Source organism: Notolepis coatsorum (genome assembly GCF_963971535.1).
Source record: "Notolepis coatsorum genome assembly, chromosome: 4".
Taxonomy (NCBI): Eukaryota; Metazoa; Chordata; class Actinopteri; order Aulopiformes; family Paralepididae; genus Notolepis; species Notolepis coatsorum.
Genome location: NC_140168.1, coordinates 106,194,378 through 106,207,308, shown reverse-complemented (window position 1 = coordinate 106,207,308; position 12,931 = coordinate 106,194,378). Strand labels below are relative to the sequence as shown.

The window sequence follows — 12,931 nt, the reverse complement described above, 5'->3', positions numbered from 1 at the left end:
TTTATGATTAAGCTGAAATTAGGCATATTTGAATGAAATTCTACACACTCACAGCCAGGCTGATTTGGCAAAATGACATCCAGCCGTTTTAGTTTGAAACTACTTTTAGTCAGGGGAGTGTCATGGTTTCTCCATAGAGCCCCGTCGTACTTTTTTAGCGCAGCAGCTCGTGCAGGTAGGGGGCAACTTAGTCACGTGACTCGGTTGGTATTGCTGATTGGCTCGAATGCGGTATGTTTGTAAACGGCGAACAGGTCTATTGATCCGTCTGTTGCATGTTCCTGTTCAATGGGAGGATCACAAAGCTCTGATCAGATAAATTAGTTGACTCGTGTTCTAAGGAGACACTGGAACGAGACCTCTCTCTTAGGGCTGGGCGATATGGCCAAAAACGTTATCGCGATAAAATAATAAAATTATTTTCATATAACTCTATATCGATAATTATCGTCGATATAATTTCTGTCAAGTTTAATTAACTTCTTATGCCCGGCGCCGATGGACGGGCTATTAATAGACTTGTTTTGCTGCTGCGAATGTCTCGAGTTGATGTCGTCATCAGTCCACGCACGTTAGCAGTTAGCCAGAGCAAGCGGTGTATCCCATGACAATGTACTAAATATCACCCTAAAATACTCCGTTCAGCCCCAATACATTGCAACGACGTCCACCGTATACCCCACACTACTCTAACCGTGGCCTCAGAATTCACGCCACACACCCACTATGCACGTAAACTATAAAATAGCGGCGTGCAAGCTAATTATCCTAGCCAGCCTTGCTTCCAATGTACTAACTAGCACCCTAAAATACCCCGTTCCGCCCCAATACATTGCGACGTCCACTGCATACCCCACACTACTCTAACCGTTAGATGCACCGATATGAAAATTTGCCACCGATACAACTTGTGTCAACTAACACAATCGCCGATACCGATATTTGTGGCAAAATATTTTGTTAATATTATTATTTTTTTTTATGAAACTACTGTATATTTGTGTTACAAATTGTGCTCACCGATATGAACATAGGCCTCTTTACTTACTTAAAAAGAGGAAACATCAAGAAATAGCACTATCTCTCTCCCAGTATGTTCTGCAGGGCTGCAGCTAGATACTAGTTCTCCCAGTATGGTCTACCGGCTGGGCTGCAGCTGAATACTATTGTCTCAACCAGAGTCTCAACTAGGGCTGGGCGATATGGAAAAAAATCATATCGCGATAACGATATGATAATGTTATCATATTTCTCGATATCGATAATTATCGAAATTGTTATAAGTAAAAAAATATAAATAATTTTTTTTTTAAACAATATATGTATGTTTATTTTGCAGCAATTCTTTGTCATTGCCGCCATCTTTAGTGTTACATCCCCTCACACTCCAGTTCTCAGGCTGCAGCTGGTTTAAAAGCTAAAGTAAACCGGCTTCTCTGCTGGCTGTGGCTCCAGGGGAGTTGAACAGTTCTGGCTCTGCTAGTTTATTTTCTATCTTTTGGTGCTTTTTTGGTGGACAAACCACCGCACATGTGCACCGTGACTCGTGACTGGAGGCTAGTTCTGCTAGCACACATAGCCTACTGTGTACAGACGGTTTCAAACTGTATTTTAAATTAGAAAGCAAACAAAATAAATGGACAAGAGAAAAATAAATCTCAATTTGGTCAGTATTGTCATTTGGACAAGCAAAGCCATTACTTTAAGTTGCAGGCAAGAAAGACAAGTCTGTCCACTGTCTCTGTTTTTAAAATTGCCCTGTTGCAGGTCACAAAAAAAAAAATAAAAAAAAAAAACGATTTTTCTATTTTTTTTTATTTCGATATTCGATATCGATTATTAAAATATATCGCGATATTTATCGTTATCGTTATATCGCCCAGCCCTAGTCTCAACCAATGAAATTTTGATTGACAGTCTATTCTGCCAATTACGTCACACACCACTTGCACCCGCCTCTGCTGTTACCACCAATCTGCAAGTGCGTATACATTTTTTACTTCCGCTTTTGTCCGCCATTGATTTTGACGAGAGAGGTTTTCTAGAACATGCAGTAGCTTGTGTGTGTGTGTGTGGGGGACTGGGGACCGTTGTGGAGGTCGCAAGTGAACTTTTTTTTGTCTTTTGACGCTACACAAATTGATGGATATTTATCGGCTACTGCCATCGGCACATTTGAGCTTATCGGCCGATAGGCCGATTGCAGTCAACAAGGCACTTATCGGCCGATACCGATACCCGACCGATACATCGGTGCATCCCTTCACGCCACACACCCACTCCGCACGTAAACTATAAAATAGCGGCGTGCAAGCTAATTATCCTAGCCAGCCTTGTTTACTACCCAGAGGTGCACTGCGGGTCTCCTTCACTGTCGGCCATCTCCTTCACTGATTGGTTGTTAGTGCGTGTGCTCATATCCAAGCTTGGAAAATCGATATCGAAACTTTGCGACCACGTTTCATGTTTATTTCGAGGAAATAATTTATCGCGATAGTTATCGTTATCGTTTTTATCGCCCAGCCCTACTTAAACGTTCTTTGAAATTTCGTTTGGCTATTAAAGTTCCAGGTAGTTTCAGTCAAAACACGGCTAATAACCGTTTCAGTTTGGTACTACAGTATAGCCACTCCTCCCATTACTTGGCAGACCAAAGATGAACATCATTTGGAATCGATAACGTCTCATTTGCCATACCTAGGCAGATATTGTGATGTACATTGATATTGATATTTTATTTATTCCATATTTAACACAGTTCTCTTCTCGTGTTTTTTTAAATGTCTGGGGTCAGACTGGGGTGGGCGATATATCGAGTATACTCGATGTATCGCGGATTGTTCTACCCAAGATGTAGTACTGTACTATATCGCGAACATCGAGTATTAGTTTATATGGCGCCGCCCGCGGCCGAGAGACACTCGCCCAGTGCTTTCCTCGAGAAGGGACGGCGGAGCTAATAGGCTAACGTTAGTGTACTGGTCCCGACTGTAGCAGGGACGGCGGAGCTAATAGGCTAACGTTAGTGTACTGGTCCCGACTGTAGCAGGGACGGCGGAGCTAATAGGCTAACGTTATTGTGTACTGGTCCCGACTGTAGCAGGGACGGCGGAGCTAATAGGCTAACGTTAGTGTAGTGGTCCCGACTGTAGCAGGGACGGCGGAGCTAATAGGCTAACGTTAGTGTAGTGGTCCCGACTGTAGCAGGGACGGCGCAGCTAATAGGCTAACGTTAGTGTACTGGTCCCAACTGTAGCAGGGACGGCGGAGCTATAGGCTAACGTTAGTGTACTGGTCCCGAGTGTAGCAGGGACGGCGGAAAAGCGGTCAAAGCGGACTAAAGGGTTAAATCAAGCATGTTTAAGTGCTTTAGAGGAAATGTCAAAATATTGCGATATATATCGTGTATCGTGATATGGCCAAAAATATCACGATATCATTTAGAGGCCATATCGCCCAGCCCTAGGTCAGAGTGAGAATTCTATTTTCCTCCTACGAGGTCTCCCTGGATCTAATGATTTAATACACAGTCATTCAAATCATGTGTTAGTGCTCATTACCCGACCAGATGCCACAGTAATCGTATTGGCAGAGTGGTGAGTGGTGCTTGCCCCCTCTGCAATACATCACCACCGGATCTCTAGAATGGGTAAATGAGTTAGCCATATTAAATAACTGATGCTACCTCAAACTATAGTCTACCCATATAACTCTGGATGATGGCATGTACAATAATACTGTATGCCATATTTATATTTACTGTATATTAGGGGTGTAACGGTACGCGGATACGTACTGTACCGCCTCAATGTGGTCCTCCGGTACAGTACGCGCTGTGCACCGAACGATTGCAACGGTATGGAACCTTTTTTTGCAGAACTTAAATCCCCCCGGCCCTAATATAACGTGCACAACTAACCGGATGTTGTTTGTTCATCCCACGCAGCGCGCAGCTACACTGAACGAGAGCTGTAATTCAGCAGAGCATATTAGCCTTAGTATGGCGAGTTAATACTAACTGACCAGCCAGAGCTAGAAGATACTCCCACCCACTAGAGCTGCCGCGGTATTGATTTTTTCCTTACCGCACACATTTGCAAAATATTTCCTACCGCCGCGGTATTACCGCACGCACACAAAAAAAAAAGTTTGAATGCATTTATTTTTTTAGTAGTCTACTCTTTATAGCATATAGCCTGCCTCTAGTCTAAATCTCTATCTTTAGAGGATGACTTTGCAGCATGAATATTGTTTGGGATTCGGCAAGCACGCATTAGTTATTGAAAGTGAAACACTGATTCGAGGTTTCCCCTCTGGTCGTGCGCCGTTCACTCGGTGTCGCGGGCAGGGGTGGTTACCCCTAACCCCCCCGACCCTTTCTTATTATTATTACTATAAAGTTACTACGTTATAATAAAGGCATTCGTTTTGTGGCATTAACATTATATAGTTATACGTTCAATAACATCAGCGTATTTACCGGACCAAGGCAAGCAATACTCTATTCATATCTCAGTTCCTTTCTTTGCTCAGAGCGTGCTGAGTTGTCCCATTCTGCGGTCTGTTAATAAAGTTTTCAATCAGACAAGTGTATAGAACGAAGGGCTTTTATTATAACATTCGTTGCAGACAGTAAAATCATTATGTCTCGTTTAGTACTCCTGAGGAGCGATGATAGTCCACTCCGGCGGAGAGTTAAAGCTAACGTTATTAGCCGTGTTGTGATGTGCTGACATTCAGGAAGTAAAAACCTAATACGCGCTTGCCGATTGGTGGTAACACACTGCATGACGCTACAACGTGTGCCGCGTCTCTCTTCTGACCAATCAGTGGTCTGCAATGTTTCACGTGACTTTTCTGGTACCCAATAGGGTCGCTTGGAATCTCGATAGAGGAGTAGGGTATATCTGCAGAGCCGCAAGCCCAACGAGAGGAGGGTAATTTATTATTATTATTATTATAAAAAACAGCTGTGACGCGGTATTCAGCCTACTCTGCGGTGGCCGTGATGTAACAGCGATACCGCGGTAATGCGGTAATCGCGGCAGCTCTACCACCCACAACATTCAAGTCTCCCGTTTGGGATCATTTCGGATCCCCAGTTAACCACAGTAATGGACAAAGATGGGTGGATCGCACTAAAGCTACGTGCCGGCTAGCCCCTTTCGTGACTGTGATGCACACTTGTGATGCAAGCCTTGCATCACAGTCACGAAAGGGGCTACGTTGCCGGCATTGTTCAACTTTATTGCGAACTTTATCACGCATTTGAAACGGCATCACCCTAATGTGAATATCACTGGTACACCGAAGAAGCAAACCCAGCTCCCTGTGGCATTCAAGCAGCATCTCGCTATTAATTCAGACCGGGCCAAAGCAATAACAAACGCCATATGTGTTTTTATAGCAGCAGATCTGCGACCATACTCCGTTGTCGAGAACACAGGGTTTAAGCACATGTTAAAAGTAATATAGCCCCGCTACCTAGTTCCCTCTCGTCCGTGTCTGCTGATGTTAAGCCTCTGCCAGAAAGTGGACTGGCAGGTCCTGTGAGATGTGAGGCCTGATCGGAACTTCACATTACATTTGAACTATAGAACACAACTGCACTCTCCCTTTGCCCACGGACACACACACACGCACACGCACACACACACACACACACACACACCATCCCTGGCTCAGGCTGGATGGTACCTCATTTAACCCCATGTTTGCCTGCGTGCACGCGTCTTCTGGCCATTCTCAACCAAGTTGTTGTAGTTTGTAAATTGTTAACTTGATCAAATTGCCTAAATAAAGATCATCTAAATCAGGGGTTCTCAAAATTTCTGCTGCCAAGGCACCCCTGTGTTCAATACAATATTCCAGGGCACCCCTACATACGATAACGACTTTTCCGGTCCTGTCTTTTTTGCTACAATGATGACAAAAGTGCTTCCTTTCAAAATAATGTTTATTTAAGAAACCAGGAAACACATTTGTGTGTATATGCAGGCTATATAATGATTATTAACAGGTGTTTCAGGTCTAAATGGCTTAGTACTGTTGACATTACACTGCTTGTAGTAGTCAATCAAATAGCATATTTCTTTAAATAAAATTACAGAATTACAGTACTGTTGCAGCTGCACTCTTTTCCATAAACATAGCATATTTGGATAAGTGTGATCATTTCTCAAACTGAAAATCATGTATTTTTTTTAAATACAGAAAAGGATCACTAAAGTGCTATCTGTTGCAGCTGCACTGTTCTCTATAAAAATAGCATATTTGGATAAGTGTGACCATTTCACAGAAAAGGATCACCAAGTTACCATTTCTCAAAAAATATAAATAAATACAGAAAATAAGCACTTGTTCACTCAGTGGACATTTCTAGCTCAATGCGAGGTCTGCTGCTGCTGGCTAATAATACGGTCAATACGTGGGGAGATATTTGACAAGGCAACACAGTGTTACGATTCTGGTTCCTGACTACGGTCGGGAACCACCCACCTTCTCGGTCATCTGTCACCTGACTGCTGTCACTTGTTTTTCCCTGTCATTTAGTGCTGTCACTTAGGGGTTGGCTTCTGATTGGCTGTCACGGGGGTGTGTGTGGAATGTTGGTATTTGGTGGCTATTTAACATTCCTTTCCTCTGCTTGTCATTCGTCAGGTCTTCACTATAGGCGTTCGGAGATAACACGGCCGGTTCCAGTTCTGGACCACCACTAAGCTCCATTATCTATTCTCTCGTTCCCGTGCCTTGGCATAGTATCCTAGTATTACTCTTTGTGTTCTTTACTATTAAAGTCGAACATGTTCAAGAGTATACCTTCTCCGTCTCTGTGATTGCCTACAACAATTGGAACTCACCTACCTCCATCCTGACAGAGCATTTCGTTGCGAGCGCCTTGCCCACTACGCCACGTGGCCGCCCTGCCTCATCATGTACTAAACTAAAAGTGAATCGTTGACTTGGTCATTTTGTAACGGTAGCTAAGCTAACGTTAGCTCAGGGAGACCCGACACGCCGTCCTCCCGTGTCTCACTAGACTAGACCCGTGTTTACATGCGTGCGGGAGGGGCTGGACTCGAGAGCAGACGCCGCACCACCGGTGTCTGAGACAGAACTCAGCGACAGCGTGTGATATCGGGTTTGACGATCGGTGAAAATAAAACATTATCACCGATCACCGATCGCATATTTAGACTGAATATCGGCCGATAACGATCGGTGGCCGATCGATCGGGGCATCCCTAATACATAATACTTTATCTTCATTGGGGAACGTTTGGGAGTGTCGCATTATTTGGATTTTATGTTCTTTTTTTTCCTATTGTGATGTTTCTTCTTGACCTGTACAACAAGCCCATGGGGGCTATTCCATGTGATCTCGGGCTAATATACAAATACATTCTATTTGATATTAGAAAATGTAGAAAATGTTAGTAAATGTATTAATAATGCCTAAATAAAAAGGCCACGTTCACCTGTCCTGCTTTCCTTGCTGTAATTCTCATAAAGTGAACCATTAATCTAACCAGCCTTGATGAACTTTGTTATGGTTGATCTGGTGTAATGTGCTGACCGCCTGTACCAGACTGGACCCACGTCGCAGCCCGACTGAAGCCCGGCGTGTTCAGCCAGCTCCCGCCGGGCTCGGCTGGTGTTGCAGACCTTGACCGTACAGTACCTCCAAGGTCCTCCATGGCTGTGTGTGGTGTAAATACTAGACTATTTATAGTGTTCTTGTGTTTTGCCATACAATATGGCACAATGCCTCAACTCATTGGCCACGGTTGTCATTTAATGATGACCTGCTATTTGATTACAATCACTTGCCGTTTACGACCAAGATGTCTGTGGCTTGGCCCCCAAAATACATTTTTACATCAGTCTAATTATAATAGCAAGTACAAGATTTTCTTTACCCCCCCTAATGGTAAATGGACTGCATTTATATTAGGGCTGCTGGGTGATATGGCAAACATGTTATCACAATAAAAATGTTCATATCGTTCGATATCGATAATTATCGATATTTTTATTAGTATTAAAAATATATATATTTTTTTTATGATTATTTAAACAACAAACGTATGTTTATTTTGCAGCAATTCTTTGTCGTTGCCGCCATCTTTAGTGTTACAGCCCCCTCACACACAGGCTGCAGCTGGTTTGAAAGCTGTGGCTCCAGGGGAGTTGAACAGTTCTGGCTCTGCTCGTTTATTTTCTATCTTTTGGCGCTTTTTTGGTGGACAAACCACCGCACATGTGCACCGTGACTCGCGACTGGAGACTAGCTCTGCTAGCACACATAGCCTACTGTGTACAGACGGTTTCAAACTGTATTTTAAATTGGAAAGCAAACAAAATAAAAGGGAAAAATAAATCTCAATTTGGTCAGTATTGTCATTTGGACAAGCAAAGCCATTACTTTAAGTTGCAGGCAAGAAAGACAAGTCTGTCCACTGTCTCTGTAATAAAATAATAATAATATTATCGATATAATTTTTATGATCGATTATTAAAATATATCGCGATAATTATCGTTAGCGTTTTATCGCCCAGCCCTAATTTATATACTGTAGTGTAGCACTTTTTTTATAGCACTTTTATCCAAAGCGCTGTACAAATTATGCCTCAGAATCACCCATTCACTCATGCAAGGTGAATAGCTTTTGTCAAGTGCAATAGCTAATGGGGATCCTAAATAAACATAAACATAAACCAGACCAGACACACCAGTCACACCAGACCAGCGGTCTCTTTTAGAAGTCACACCAGTCACACCAGACCAGCGGTCTCTTTTAGAAGTCACACCAGACCAACGGTCTCTTTTAGAAGTCACACCAGTCACACCAGACCAACGGTCTCTTTTAGAAGTCACACCAGTCACACCAGACCAGAGGTCTCTTTTAGAAGTCACACCAGTCACACCAGACCAACGGTCTCTTTTAGAAGTCACACCAGTCACACCAGACCAGAGGTCTCTTTTAGAAGTCACACCAGTCACACCAGACCAGAGGTCTCTTTTAGAAGTCACACCAGACCAACGGCCTCTTTTAGAAGTCACACCAGTCACACCAGACCAACAGTCTCTTTTAGAAGTCACACCAGTCACACCAGACCAACAGTCTCTTTTAGAAGTCACACCAGTCACACCAGACCAACAGTCTCTTTTAAAAGTCACACCAGTCACACCAGACCAGAGGTCTCTTTTAGAAGTCACACCAGTCACACCAGACCAACGGTCTCTTTTAGAAGTCACACCAGTCACACCAGACCAGAGGTCTCTTTTAGAAGTCACACCAGTCACACCAGACCAGAGGTCTCTTTTAGAAGTCACACCAGACCAGCGGTCTCTTTTAGAAGTCACACCAGTCACACCAGACCAACGGTCTCTTTTAGAAGTCACACCAGTCACACCAGACACACCAGACCAACGGTCTCTTTTAGAAGTCACACCAGACCAACGGTCTCTTTTAGAAGTCACACCAGTCACACCAGACCAACAGTCTCTTTTAGAAGTCACACCAGTCACACCAGACCAGCGGTCTCTTTTAGAAGTCACACCAGTCACACCAGACCAACAGTCTCTTTTAGAAGTCACACCAGTCACACCAGACCAACGGTCTCTTTTAGAAGTCACACCAGTCACACCAGACCAACAGTCTCTTTTAGAAGTCACACCAGACCAGCGGTCTCTTTTAGAAGTCACACCAGTCACACCAGACCAGAGGTCTCTTTTAGAAGTCACACCAGTCACACCAGACCAACAGTCTCTTTTAGAAGTCTCACCAGTCACACCAGACCAGAGGTCTCTTTTAGAAGTCACACCAGTCACACCAGACCAACAGTCTCTTTTAGAAGTCACACCAGACACACCAGACCAACGGCCTCTTTTAGAAGTCACACCAGTCACACCAGACCAACAGTCTCTTTTAGAAGTCACACCAGACCAGCAGTCTCTTTTAGAAGTCACACCAGTCACACCAGACCAACAGTCTCTTTTAGAAGTCACACCAGTCACACCAGACCAGCGGTCTCTTTTAGAAGTCACACCAGTCACACCAGACCAACAGTCTCTTTTAGAAGTCACACCAGTCACACCAGACCAACGGTCTCTTTTAGAAGTCACACCAGACCAACGGTCTCTTTTAGAAGTCACACCAGTCCAGGCCTGTACATTGCGACATATATGTCGCACGTGCGACACTGACGTCAGTCTGTGCGATGAATGAATTGACTTCAGTAGCACTGGTGCGATGGCCCGTGGAGCAAGCAAAAAAAAATAAAGTGTGACGGTAAATTGAATGGACCACAGCGCCACGCTATCCACTTGGTACTTGTAGTCTCGTGCGATTAAAAACAATGTCCCGTCTCGCGTAGAGTCCATAATCAAACACCAAATCCCATAATCCCTAGCGAACAATATCCCCGCGACTAAGTTGCGAGCTCAATGTACACTGACTGGGTGACTTCGACAAGATGAAGCGCTTTTTTAAGGTATTAAATCCAACAAAAGAAGTACAAGATCAAAACCCCAAACGAGCCCGAGAGGGACCACCGTTAATAGAAACGAGACAAAAGGAGAAGATTAACAAGATGTACAGATATAACGCAGAGTGGGAAAATGATTTTCCGTGGATATTTTTTAATGAGGAAGCACAGCTATTATTATTCTGTCACTGGTGCCGGGAGACTCCGGAAAAGATCCGATCAGAGAATCCCTTGACTCGCGGGTAACAATATCCTAAAAAGGGATAACATTAATAAACACAATACGTCCCATCGACACATTCTTGCCCGGGATGCCTTCAACGCTAAACAAACTCCTGAGCGCGGGCCGGCACCCTCTTGCACTCGCTGAGTAAACAGACGACCAGAGCGGATGATGCTGATCTCCGTGAGGTAAAGTTTAAGATGAATGTGGCATATTGCATCGCCAAGGAAGAAATGCTGTTCACTAAATTTAAGCCGCTAATTTTACTCTGTAAAAAGAACTCCATCGTATGGCTACTTAAATTCCCCTCCGGGATCAATAAAGTATTAATTATCTATCAATCAATCTATCTATCTATCTAATAACGAGACAATATGCAAATAAGGTAATAATAATAATAATTCATTTTATTTATAAAGCCCTTTTCATTCATGCAGAGTTCCTTGTACTTAGTTCTGATTAATGCAATAGTGTGTGTGTGTGTGTGTGTGTGTGTGTGGATCTGAAAAAGTGGCCAGCAGACATGATGCTGGAACTGTGACACGTGTGCAGTGCACACACACACACACACGCACGCACACACACACACACACGAATAATTATAATAATAATAATAATAATAATAATAATACATTTATTTATTTGGTTCCACAAATATGTACAGGTGTTTGTATGCATTATATCTATTTGTTATGTTGGTTTCTAGGTGTTTCTAGGTTGGTTTCTAGCTTTCCCTGTAATCTGAGTCCACACCAGCGCTGCCTGGTCTCGGACTGCTTCATATCGGTTATATGGTTATGTCCTTGTTCTTTTTGTTTTACATTATGGGCAAATAAAGAAAGAATTTGTCTAAAAGCATTTCTTGTTAAAGTTTGGATTTTGTGTGCCCTGTATGCAAGATTCATGTCCCTTGCCAGTCACATACCTATTTAAGTAATGAACTGCACTACTTGTGGTTGTTTTTAGAGATTTTAGAGACGTTTTATACTCGTGCTACAAGATTTTGGCCTGTGCTACAAAACTATCAACCTCTGTAGCACCAGTGCTATGTGCAAAAAAAGTTAACGTACAGCCCTGCACCAGTCACACCAGACCAGAGGTCTCTTTTAGAAGTCACACCAGACACACCAGACCAGCGGTCTCTTTTAGAAGTCACACCAGTCACACCAGACCAGAGGTCTCTTTTAGAAGTCACACCAATCACACCAGACCAGAGGTCTCTTTTAGAAGTCACACCAGTCACACCAGACCAGAGGTCTCTTTTAGAAGTCACACCAGACACACCAGACCAGCGGTCTCTTTTAGAAGTCACACCAGACCAGAGGTCTCTTTTAGAAGTCACACCAGTCACACCAGACCAGCGGTCTCTTTTAGAAGTCACACCAGTCACACCAGACCAAAGTGACCACAGGAGATCCTCCCGCAGCAGCTCCCATGGAGGTCGGCTCACTCATCCGTCTTGTTTCCACAGGGCGACGTTGAGAAAAACAAGTGACTGGTCCCCGGACAGCCGTCCCCACGACACCGTTTACAGCCTGAGAGACGGAGCAGAGCGACGTAGGGTGTGTGCGTACAGCAGTGAGTTCTGTAATGGTGGATACAGTTCTGTGCCCGTATGATGGGATCAGTTCCGATGAGCAGTTCCCACCTCTGCTGTTGATACCGTTTTGGGGAACAACTGGGGAAGAGCTTGAACATTTAACCAGGTTTGAATGCTTCTCGAACAAATGGTGCCAGCCCTAGCACAAATGGTGCCAGCCCTAGCACAAATGGTGCCAGCCCTAGCACAAATGGTGCCAGCCCTAGCACTATGGTGCCAGCCCTAGCACAAATGGTGCCATCCCTAGTAGGGCTGCACGATTAATCGATTTTTAATCGAAATCGTGATTTGGAATGATGCAATTATCAAATCTAAAAAAAAAAAAAGATAATCGCCATCTTTTTTACTTTTTTTACTTTTTTTTTTTTATTTGTTTAACCAGGAAGTCCCATTGAGATACAAGGTCGGTTTGGGAGAGGGAGGTAAGGGGTTTTAGATTGTGTGTTGTGAAGTTTAGACTTCAGAGAGGGAGAGTAAAGTACAGAAAAAAAGGTACCGTTGGGTACCGTACCGGTATCGATTCCCAGGTAAAAAGAAAAATGTTCAGGCTCGGTGTTTCGAACAGACCCACCACGTAGGCCAGATGCAAGCCGCATTTTACAATAAACCTCTGTGGG

At 43.7% G+C, this 12,931-nt stretch overlaps 1 protein-coding gene across 1 annotated transcript in view; it reads left to right on the top strand.

Moving 5' to 3' along the window:
- The window catches only part of LOC311226643 (Y+L amino acid transporter 1-like), a gene marked incomplete at its 3' end in the record, with an annotated part of 136,088 nt that overhangs the window by 17,635 nt on the left and 105,522 nt on the right, over positions 1-12,931 (top strand). The window contains exon 2 of the mRNA XM_084312060.1: positions 12,186-12,271. The remainder of the gene's footprint in view (positions 1-12,185; positions 12,272-12,931) is intronic.